Source organism: Cryptomeria japonica, chromosome 1 (genome assembly GCF_030272615.1).
Source record: "Cryptomeria japonica chromosome 1, Sugi_1.0, whole genome shotgun sequence".
In the NCBI taxonomy this organism is placed as follows: Eukaryota; Viridiplantae; Streptophyta; class Pinopsida; order Cupressales; family Cupressaceae; genus Cryptomeria; species Cryptomeria japonica.
The window spans coordinates 608531116-608542054 of record NC_081405.1 but is presented as its reverse complement, the minus strand read 5'-3'; positions in this window follow the sequence as shown (position 1 = coordinate 608542054).

Genomic DNA, 10939 nt, shown 5'->3' with positions numbered 1-10939 from the left:
TAAGACTCTTCCATTTATCAATGGTGGTTGCCTCTGTTATCTTTCATTTTCCACCCATGCTGCTATTGATGTCAATTGTCTGTAATTCTCAGCTGATTATTTTCTTTGCAACAAACTTTCTATGAGAACTGGCTCGAAATCTAAAGGAGTTTCTGATGCTATTGTTCAAGAGGGATAAAAATGCCCATAAAGCATGCAAAGTGAACTTGTAATGATTACTGTACCTCCTTCTTGGCTGCCTACAAAACCAACTCCTGCTACCATGACTTCTCCTTACACCTCGAGAAATGATTTCAAATCTGACCCTTATTACCATGCAATCTTTCATAAGTTAAGATATCACGTGCCACACATGGTAGCTCCCCTTCACCATTCCAAGTAATATTTAGCTTGCTTAATATTGCCTCATTAGCAGCCCAGTCAATGCTCCTATTAGCCTCTCTCTAAACATTGAAATTGTGGCATTTTTTAAACCCCTGAAGGAACTCCCTGGCAAACTCAATGATGTTTTTGATAGTTCATGAAGGTTGATGTTTACCTAACAGGCAATTAATAATGTTTTTAGACTTGCCTTCCAACCATGATATTTTGACCCCTAAATTATAAACTAATTTAATTGATTGAAGGGCGCCCATAGCTTCCGCCATATGATTGGTCTAAATTCCTAAGGGATAGGCAACCACCCCAGTGCAAAAGCCAGCCCCATTTCGGATAACACCACTGCAACCAGCAGGTCCCGGTTTTCCTTTCGCCGTGCCATCAAAGTTGGCCTTAAACCAATCATTGAGGGGAAAGGACCAGCAACATAATCTTCTATTTATTTGGTTGATGTTGGAGCCCAAAAAGGTTGGGATATTTCATCTTTTGAGAATGTCAAAGTCCTCCTTATTGCTACAACAATGCACCCCCCTAGCCATCACATTCTCAACACATTTAATTTTTTTCTTGACCCACACCACTTTAGAGGTGTTAATATCATTCCAAAATATTCTATTATTTCTCTCATTCCATACCCCCCAAAGGATATGGGAAAAAGAGAACTTCCACAAATTTCTTATTGTGATATTATTGGTAGAATAATGCTAGCTTTTGAAATAATCTTGTATCTCCTCTGGGAAAACCCAATTCAACCCCCACATTTGAAAAAACATCCCCCAAATAGGAGTGGTAAAAGGACAGTCTAACAAGATGTGGTTCACAAATTCCTCATTATTAGGACAGAGATAGCATATGTTTGGGAAATAAAAGCTCCTCTTTCTCAAATTATCAGAAGTTAGAATCTTATTTCTCAAAAGGATCCACAAAAAAATATTGATTTTAGGAATCAAACCTGGATATCAATCCTTAGCCCAGCAAGGAGTAGGATCTTGGGATTGAGCTAGTAAAAGGACAGCAGAAGAGACCGAATAAGTCCTTGAGGAATTCTCACACCACACCATGTGGTCTTCCCTTCTAGTATTTAAGACAATATGGTTGATCATTAAATTTACTTGCTTGAGTTTGGGATCAATAAATTTGAGGTCCACCCACTTTTGATCTTTCCAATAATCAGCCACTTTGGCACCTATCTTCTCCTTACAATTTTGGATGAGCATCTAAGAGGCCTTCTTATTAAAAGGGGCTCCACCAATGCAAGCATCATCCCAAAATTCCACCTTCCTACCATCACCTATGGCCCAGAACTTGCCAAGACTAGCAATACCTTTATCCCGAATAATACTATTCCAAATGAAAGAACCGCTTGGTATATGATTTGAGACCAGGAAATCCTCAGTGGTGGGAACTTTCCTTAAGTGCTTAACCTTCCAGAGATCACTCCATTCTCCTTTTCCCTAATAAGTTCTACAAATATATTTTACAAGAAGAGTTTTGTTCAAATTTTTGATATTCCTTAAGTCCAGACTCCCCTTCTTTTTGGGTTTACACACATTTTCCCAAGCTATGAGAGCCATTCTCTTCTTCTTCTCAACCCCAGACCACAGGAAGGCTTTTTGGATTTTCTCAATGGCATCAACAAATTTTCCAGGGATTTTAAGAAGGCTTAAAGCATACACCGAAAGACTCTAGAGGGAAGATTTTAAGAGCTAGACTTTTCCATCTTGACTAAGAAGGGTCCCTTTCCAACCAACTAGCTTTCTACTGAATCTATCAACAAGACTATTCCAAAATATCTCTGAGGGTTTCAATCCCAAGGGGAGGCCAAGGTAGATAGCAGGAGGCTTACCAATTTGGCATCCAAGGATCCAAGCCATTCTGATTTGTCTATCCTCTGGGGTGTTGAAGAAGAAAATAAAGTTTTTCTCCCAATTGATGGTTTGACCCGAGGCCATACTATAAGTGTTGAGAAGACTCTTAAGATTGGACGCTTCTTTGATAGTGGATGATCCCATTAAAATGGTATCATCAACAAATTGCTGATGAGTACATTCTCTAAAGCCAGATGAGGGCGTTTACCACACAGGAGCCCCAAAGAAACATATTTGCTAATAAATCTACCTAGACATTCAACCAAATTGATGAAGAGTATAGGGAATATGGGATCCCCCTACCTGATACCCCTAGAAGTTTTGAAGAATGGAGAAGGCACCCCATTGACAATGATAGAAAAAGAAGGGGTCGAGATGAGTTGATCAATCATCTTAATAAATCTCACTCCAAAACCAAAATCTCCAAGCACCTTACCCATGAAACTCCAGTCCACATGGTCATAGGCTTTAGACAAATCCAGCTTCATAAGAATCATTTCTTTTTTGAATCCACCAGGAAATGAATGTTTTCCTGGATAGAAATGATAGAGTCAAGGATTTATCTGTTGGGAACAAATCCACTATGTTGGGGAGAACTGATCAGAGGAAGAATCCTTAGCATCCTACTTGTTACCACCTTAGAAATAATTTTATATATCAGGTCGCATAAGCTTATCGACCAGAACTTATTCATAGAGTCTACCCCCAAGCATTTGGGTATCAGAACTAAGAAAGTTGTATTAAGTTCTTTTAACATCATTCTAGCCCCAAAAAACTCTTGCACACCTTTAACTACATCAGCTTTGAGGATGTCCTAGAAGATTTGAAAGAAGAACAATAGAAATCCATCCGGGCCTGGGGCTTTGTTACCATCAAAAGAAAAAACCTCTTTTTTAACTTTCTCCTCAGAAGGGATGGCTGCCAAGGCCTTGTTATGATCCTCATTAATAGTTGAAGGGATATTCTCAAGGATGTCACTCTGAGAATGACCATCCAGACCAAAGTCCACTGAAAGAAGTGAAGTAAAGAAGTTTATGGCTTCCTTCCCAATCTCATCATCCTTCCTCATTTCAGTTCCCCCAATTTTCAGCTTTGAGGTTCTATTAACAACCTTGTATTTCATCACGGTCATATGGAAGAATCTAGTATTTCTATCCCCGGCTTTAAGCCATAGGGATCTAGACCTTTGTTTCCAGAATTCTTCCTCTCTTATGATAATCTTGTGGTACTTCACTAGCACTTCATTTTCCTCCCTGATTGATACTTCATTGTATCCACTCATTTGGGTTTTATCTTGCATTCCCTTGAGTTCCATCTGGGTTTTGGTCTTGGCAGCAAAGAGATCTTCGAAAACCTCCTTATTCCATTTTTTAATATCGTCCTTCACATATCTTAATTTTTTCGCAATTCTATACATATCAATACCTTTGACATCAATAGACCATCACTTCTCAATGACCTACACAAGGTTAGGATGGTCTAGCCACATCCTTTCAAATCTGAATGAGAAATTTCTTTTAACAATGGTGTTATCAGCAACAAGAATGACAAGAAAATGATCAGAACCAATCCTATAGATAGCAGAGAGGGAGCACTGATAATGGTTAAACCACTTGTTAGAAATGAGGGATCTATCAAGTCTGACTTGAATAAGATCATCTCTCATCCTCCTATTCATCCAGGTAAACTTGGCTCTTTGGAGCTCAATATCATGGAGACCCTGGTTGTTGATAAAGTTCCAAAGATCCATTCTACTTTTTAGGTGTGAAGGAAAACCTCCAAATTTCTCATTATCTTGGATGGTGGTGTTGAAATCCCCCATAACATTCCACATATCCTCCTTGTAAAGAACCCTAATAGCTTCCAACTTTTTCCAAAATTTGCTTCTACCAAATCTATTATTAGGGGCATAAATATTTGTAAGTAGTAAAGAGGTGTCATCCCCAGTGTGATGAAGCCTGATAAAAGACATATTGCTATCCGTCTTGACTGGCTCCCCAGAAACGCGCCCTAGGTTCCAGAAAATAGCAATTCCCCTAGAAGCACCATCAGAGATTCCACTGAAAAATTTCCCATCCTTAAAAAACTTAATATTTTCTACTTTCTCTTTAGTCATTTTAGTTTCTTAGATAATAACAATGTCCGGTTTATGTTCTCTAACTAAATTTCTAAGAACATCCTGTTTATGTGGACTATTCAGTCCGCGTATATTCCATGAAATTATTTTCATTTTGTAACTAGGGAACATACCTCATGGATGGTCATTTGAGTACCATCTACTATATTCTTGCTTGCCTCTTGATCTCTGATCTGGCTTGCTTTTTTCCTTCGAGGAGGAGATGGGTTGAAACCCATGTCAGCTTTGGTCTAGTTTCTTGTCTTGACTAAATTAGCGTGAGGGATAGATTTAGGCCCTTTTTTACCCCCTCTCTCTCGCTCTACAACTTCATTTGTATTACAATATTCCTCTTGAGTATTCTGGGTGGTTATCTTATGGTCAATATCTTCGCCCTCAGCCCACTTAGCATTAAGAAGTGAAGTTGTTGATGATTGTTGGATGGTGAATTTCACCATCTCTACAAATTGTTGTGATCCCGACAACGAGATTCCTCCAAGGATGAAACACTTCTGGGCTTCTTCATAATTGCTACTAAGGTCATCTCTATTGGTGTTTTCTGTAATGTGATTTGAATCTTCTTCCTCATTGACCTGTAACACCACCTATATTTCTCCTTCTTCCAGGTTATCACTTCTTTGATCCTCCTGATTGGTATCTTGTTGTTCTCTATTGTCTTTGCCTGTTTGATCATTTTTACCTTCACCAAGCAAGGGTATTTCAAGGTTTTCCATATTAACATTCATTTATTGCTATACCATGTCAAGGGTGATGACACTCTAGGCCTCTTTGATTCTTTTATCTTTTTCAAAGCCCTCAGGTTGCTTAACAGGGTTTTTTGCTCTCCATTGCATTGCCTTTTCTTTCTTTTCTTTTTCTTTGACAACCTGAAGTGGGTATTTCCTTGCTGTATGTCCCTCTTTTTTGTAGTGAAATAAAGCGAAAGGGACACTTTCATATTCCAAAGGTTGGTTCCATTTTCCCAATCTAGAATTGATCTCAATGGATAAGGGCATATCTATGCCTTGCATATTCTTGGCAAGGGTAAGTCTTCTTCTAGCTGTTGTTATAGGGTCCATAGAGAGGAGTTCCTTGAAAGAGCTAGCAATTCCTTTAAACACATCTTCCACCCAAAAATCTAAGGGAAGGACTGATAGTCTAACCCAAACTGGAGCCTGAACAAAGAAGGATTCATTAAGGTCCATCTTAGGGACCCATTTTTGCAAAGCTAGCCTTGATTTACCAATTAGCCAAGGGCCATCATAAAGCACTCTTGACAGGTCTTCCTTGCAAGACAAAGCTAAAGACAGCTCCCCTTTGGACATAGCGGTGATCTCAACTTGACCTTTAAGCACCCATTTGCATTTAGCAAATACCCTAACAATATCAATATTTGGCCTCAAGCCCAAAAATTTTCTAACCAGTGTCATTGCCATAAGGTTAATGTTATGATCAATAAAAGGGTCTATAATATCAATAGCGAATCTTCTCTTTTTTGGGTCTGAGACATTATGAACTGGAGGGAACATGGACTTTCCACTCGGTTTGACACCGAATAGAGAAGTCCAAGACCAACTACTGTCCCTTCGAATAGATTCATGCCTAGGAGTGTCTTTAGCACGTGATTCACCATTTTCTCCATCAGGATCAATAGGCTTGTCTTTTGCTTGTGGGTCCCCATCCGTCGGGTCCTTTCCACTCGACTCAGAGGAAACCAAGCAGTCCCGAGAATTGTTCTTTCCATTCTCCCCCTAGTTTGCCTGTCCATTGCAAGGTTTCCCGCACTGCCCTGAGTTCAAATGAAACGCTTCTCCCTTCTCCCGCTTCTCCCGCTTCTCTCGCTTGAGTACCTTCTAAATTTTATATGTTATATTTTACATAAAAATGTGATATTGTATTAATTACAAGTGATATTTTTTTGTTTGAAACTCTTAGAGATTTTTGGATTAAGTTTTGATCGAATCTGTAAAAATTTATTTTTTGGACACTTCACACTAAACACATTATTTTGAAGAGTTGTGTGATGAATCACGTCATCAAACCTTACTTGTAGATAGCTAAGTCTCCATTTTACATTTCTGAAAAAAAAGGTGGTCTTATGATATACCATGTGATGGCTACATATTGATGAAGTTAGCCCTCACTACTACTAGTCCCTCTTCCCTATTACATTCAATATAAATTTTAATTTTAATTAAAGTGTTAAATTATTGAAGCAGATATATCATAATTTATTATTTTTTAGATTTTAAATTTATATTTATAACTTACATTCAATTTAATGATCGATAAATTGCTTCTATAAACATAAATTATTATTCTAAATTTCTACCTCATAAATTATACAATTAAAAATAAATAATAAACATTCAATGTTGAGTTACCACCCCTTTCCCTTGAGCGTGGGACCCTTTTATGTTTTCTGTTAAGCTAAATCTAATATTATGGAATAAGAACAATGATTTACAGGTTTGCCTCTTAGACTAGGTGAATTAATAGAATTCTATTAAGAGATATAATTAGACACAATGTAATTCTCTGGTTTAAAATACAAACACCTTCCTTCTCACATTAACTTTCTTGAAGTATGCTTGTTATCGATTGGCTCATGACTTTTGTGTCTAGTAATTACATTTCTAGATATTATTCAAGTAAATCATTTTTATGATTAAAAGAAGATAGTCGTAGTCTATGCTTATTATGGATTGACTTATGCTCCAATAGTCATAAATTGTGCATCTAGTAATTAGATTTGTAAGACATCATCTTAATAAATCATCTTAACAGTATAAGATATTAATTGTTAGGACATACCCTTCACATTCGCTGAGTCATAGTCATACATTAGTTTCGGCATTAATATCAAACAATCAGATCAATATTATTTATTGAATGTGTTTACGATCTTGTTATGTTGACAAGAAGATTGAAATATTATAAATCGGTCATCGCTCTTCGCTTTGCTAGTAACAAGGCTGAAAATACACTTTCAAAGACCACCACAAGGCTCTCAAATGAAAATAACAAGAGAGCAAGTTCTACAAAGTTTGAAGGTGAAATTTACAAGTGAACAAAACCTAACCACATATGTCAGAAATTTAGAATCTCTACCGTTCCTGAAAATCTCAGCTCATTATTCCTAAATCCTTATGTAAAAACTGTACTTATCTTGCTAAGAAAATCTAGAGCAACAAGGTTCCAGACATTTATGGCAACTTCTATGTCGTTTACATAACTATACCTACAACTTCATTATATATTTACAAGGGCATGGACTGATATTCGCTCTAGAAAATGGAGCGATTTCTTACAATCAAATCATATGACTGGTGCGACAATTTCCATTGTTTTCCCGCTTTGGCTGAGATTGCTCTCCTTGGTCTCTGCAATTTACACAACAACAGTCGTTCAAAATTACCTTTCTTTTATTCAATTTACTATATCCAATATGAATTATAAGCAAAGCGATGGTTATTTACTGAAAAATAAACAGGATATAGATTAAGAACTTAAATTCAAATTCATCAATTAATCTCGTGACACGAGCATGTAGTAAGAAATAATTTTACCCCTTAAAAATATAGCCCTTAATATATGAAACCTCATCGAGTGCCTTCCTCATGTAGTACGTATATTGACATTTTGGAAAAATATGCAAACGCGTTAAATTATACTTGTTAGAAATATGTAAACGCGTGAAAGTACGTTTGACTAGCAAAGGTATATGATATTATGTACTTATATGATAATTACGTTGATCGAAAGAAGAAAGTGAAAGAGTTTAGCCGCATTTGCAGAGTATAAATTTGCTCTTCTGTTGGAAAAGACGTCAGAAGTGGGCTCCTTTCTGTAAGCACGTTCACGACTTACAAGTTACGAGATCCGATTTGACTACACTTTGTCAAAAAGAAATTTGATATTTCTATGCCGTCAGACTCATAATATGGACTTTCGCTCTCCGATTCAATGAACTCTTTACCCTTCCATTGATTGATAGGAACATTGAGTCTGTAAACACAGGATTTGACTACACTTTGTCAAAAAATTATGATATTTCTATGCTGCCAGAGTCAAACTATGGACTTTCGCTCTCCGATTCAATGAACTCTTTACCCTTCCATTGATTGATAGGAATGCTTGTGCTTTAAAATATTTTGGAGGACATTATCAGACGGTATTGTCATTTGTTTTAGTTTGACTTTCATTAATAGACATGAGTTTTACCAGCAAGGAAATAGCTGAAGATAGTATTCTGATTCAAGTGAAATTTTTTTAATGATTTGACACAAACATTGTGGACATGTTTTCAAATAACATTCTTACTCACGGGGATATTCTAAAATGATTTGATGTAAACATTGTGGAAATGTTTTCTTAGGTTGATCTTATTGATTAGAGATATAACTGAAAATAACATTATTTAATTATCTCAATGTTTTAGAAAGATTTGATTTAAAATTTATAAATTTAATATAAAAGATTTGATAAACATTAAATCATGATAACAGCATGACATCAACATGACATTAACAATTATATACCATTGTTTATTGTCTTTGATCTTTATTCTATATTATTGAATATGTAACAGCCATTTGAGCAAAGGAGAACAATACTAACCTAATGATTTTCCAACACTCAAGTTATGCAATAAAAATTATCATTTCTCATTAAAGTCAAATATGATAATATCTACACTAAAATAAATTTAATGGATAATGAATTATTCGAACATTTTTTTTTTTACAGATAAAATCAATATCAATCCCACCAATCTAAATAGAAATCATAGGTCACATTTAGAATATTTTATATTGAAACCTGGCTAAAAGTCACTCAATGTTAGTGGTTTTACCCTAGCACTTGGACCAATACCATTAACACTCAATCCCTTGTGATACCTAGATAGTTAGTGTACAAATTTATTTTATGGTGTTTATGGATGCATGCTTTGGGGGCATTACCGTCTATTTTTTATTGAACTATAAACTTATAAGAATGTGTGATATGTGGTATGTGCAAACAATAATATTTATCATTTTTATTAGCTAACTAGGGATGTGATACTTTTGTTCATCCTTGTCTATTAAATATATATTGATATCACTAACAAAATAAATGCATTCTATATCTAAACCTAAAACTAGTCTTGAGGATGAATGCCATTCACGTAGTTTTGTACCTTCATGTATTGGGAATATAAATTGACAAGGATTATAAAATTTATAAGTTCCTAATCAATTCCTTTCATGTCATTCATAAGGTGCAAATCTTCAACTTTGGGTTCTCCCAGTTTTAAAATGTAGTAGAATTTTTATTTCAAAACTTTTCCATATGTCTTTATTCACATAGGTTTAAATTTGTTCCCTGGTCTAGTTGAGCACCTTCATATCTATTACCTAGATTCAAACCCTACTTTTTGAAGATGGGAAACAAACCATTTTAATAAATTTTTTTAGATATCGAGACAGACCTATAAATTGTCCATATGATCTTTCAATATTTTTCAATTAAGTTAATCCTCAACTTTTTGAATAAATAGATTGAGTCCTACTCTTTGTCAATATTTTAGCTAGATACTTGTTATATGATTTTTCTGCTATGTGGATAGTAAGATTTAGGTCTATAGATTGAGCTCAACTCTTTGTAGTAGGTTGGTATTGCTTCATATAGATTGAGTTCTTTTCTTTATTCTTGAACTATTTTGTCACTCCTTCTATGATGTAATATTAATATTTCTAAGTAATATATAAGTATGCACTTGGACTTTTCCCTAAAAAACAAAAAAGGGTTGTGTGGGAGAGCCCTAAAGTCTTAAAGAATTGTCCCTTCATTAGAATGGTTTCTAAGTTGGTGGCAATAAACTTATAAGGCACTAAGAGGGGAGGGTGAATCAATGCAAGCAAAAACAATAACACGAATCTGATCACCACTTTAAATAACTTGAAGCTTAATAAACATAAAAGAAATATCACCAAATAAGCAAACACCCAATATATCAAGCTCCACATAACACAAAGATTTATACGTGGAAACCCAAAAGGGAAAAACCATGGTGGGAGTTAATACCCACAAGATTCACTATCTTCAGAATAGAAATCTTTGATCGGTTAAGGTCTTACAAATATGCCCCGTTATGAGAAGACCCTATTAGGAGTCACCGAATTAAGGGATTTACCTCAGTCCTGTTAAAATATTTGCCCTATTAGGAGCAACCTCACAAGAGGATATAAACTTAGGTTAATGAGCTACCCTATTAGGGGATTTACAATTTTAGGCCTATTAGGACCTACCCAACTAGGGGATTTGACTGTTGCAACTGTTAGGAAAACAATAGTAAAATGATTTGCATGTAGCACCTCTGTGCCTCATAAGATCCGCTTCGGTTCTTCTCAATACATTAACAAGACATTAATATAGAGCTTGTAAGATTACCACACAATAAAACTCTCAATATTCGCTCACAATCTCATACAACATCTCATAACTCATCATACTTTTTATAAAAATCAACTTAGTTGGCTACTAACCTTGGGACAATTTCTTAGGTTCGATGAATCTGGACAATATTGCATGA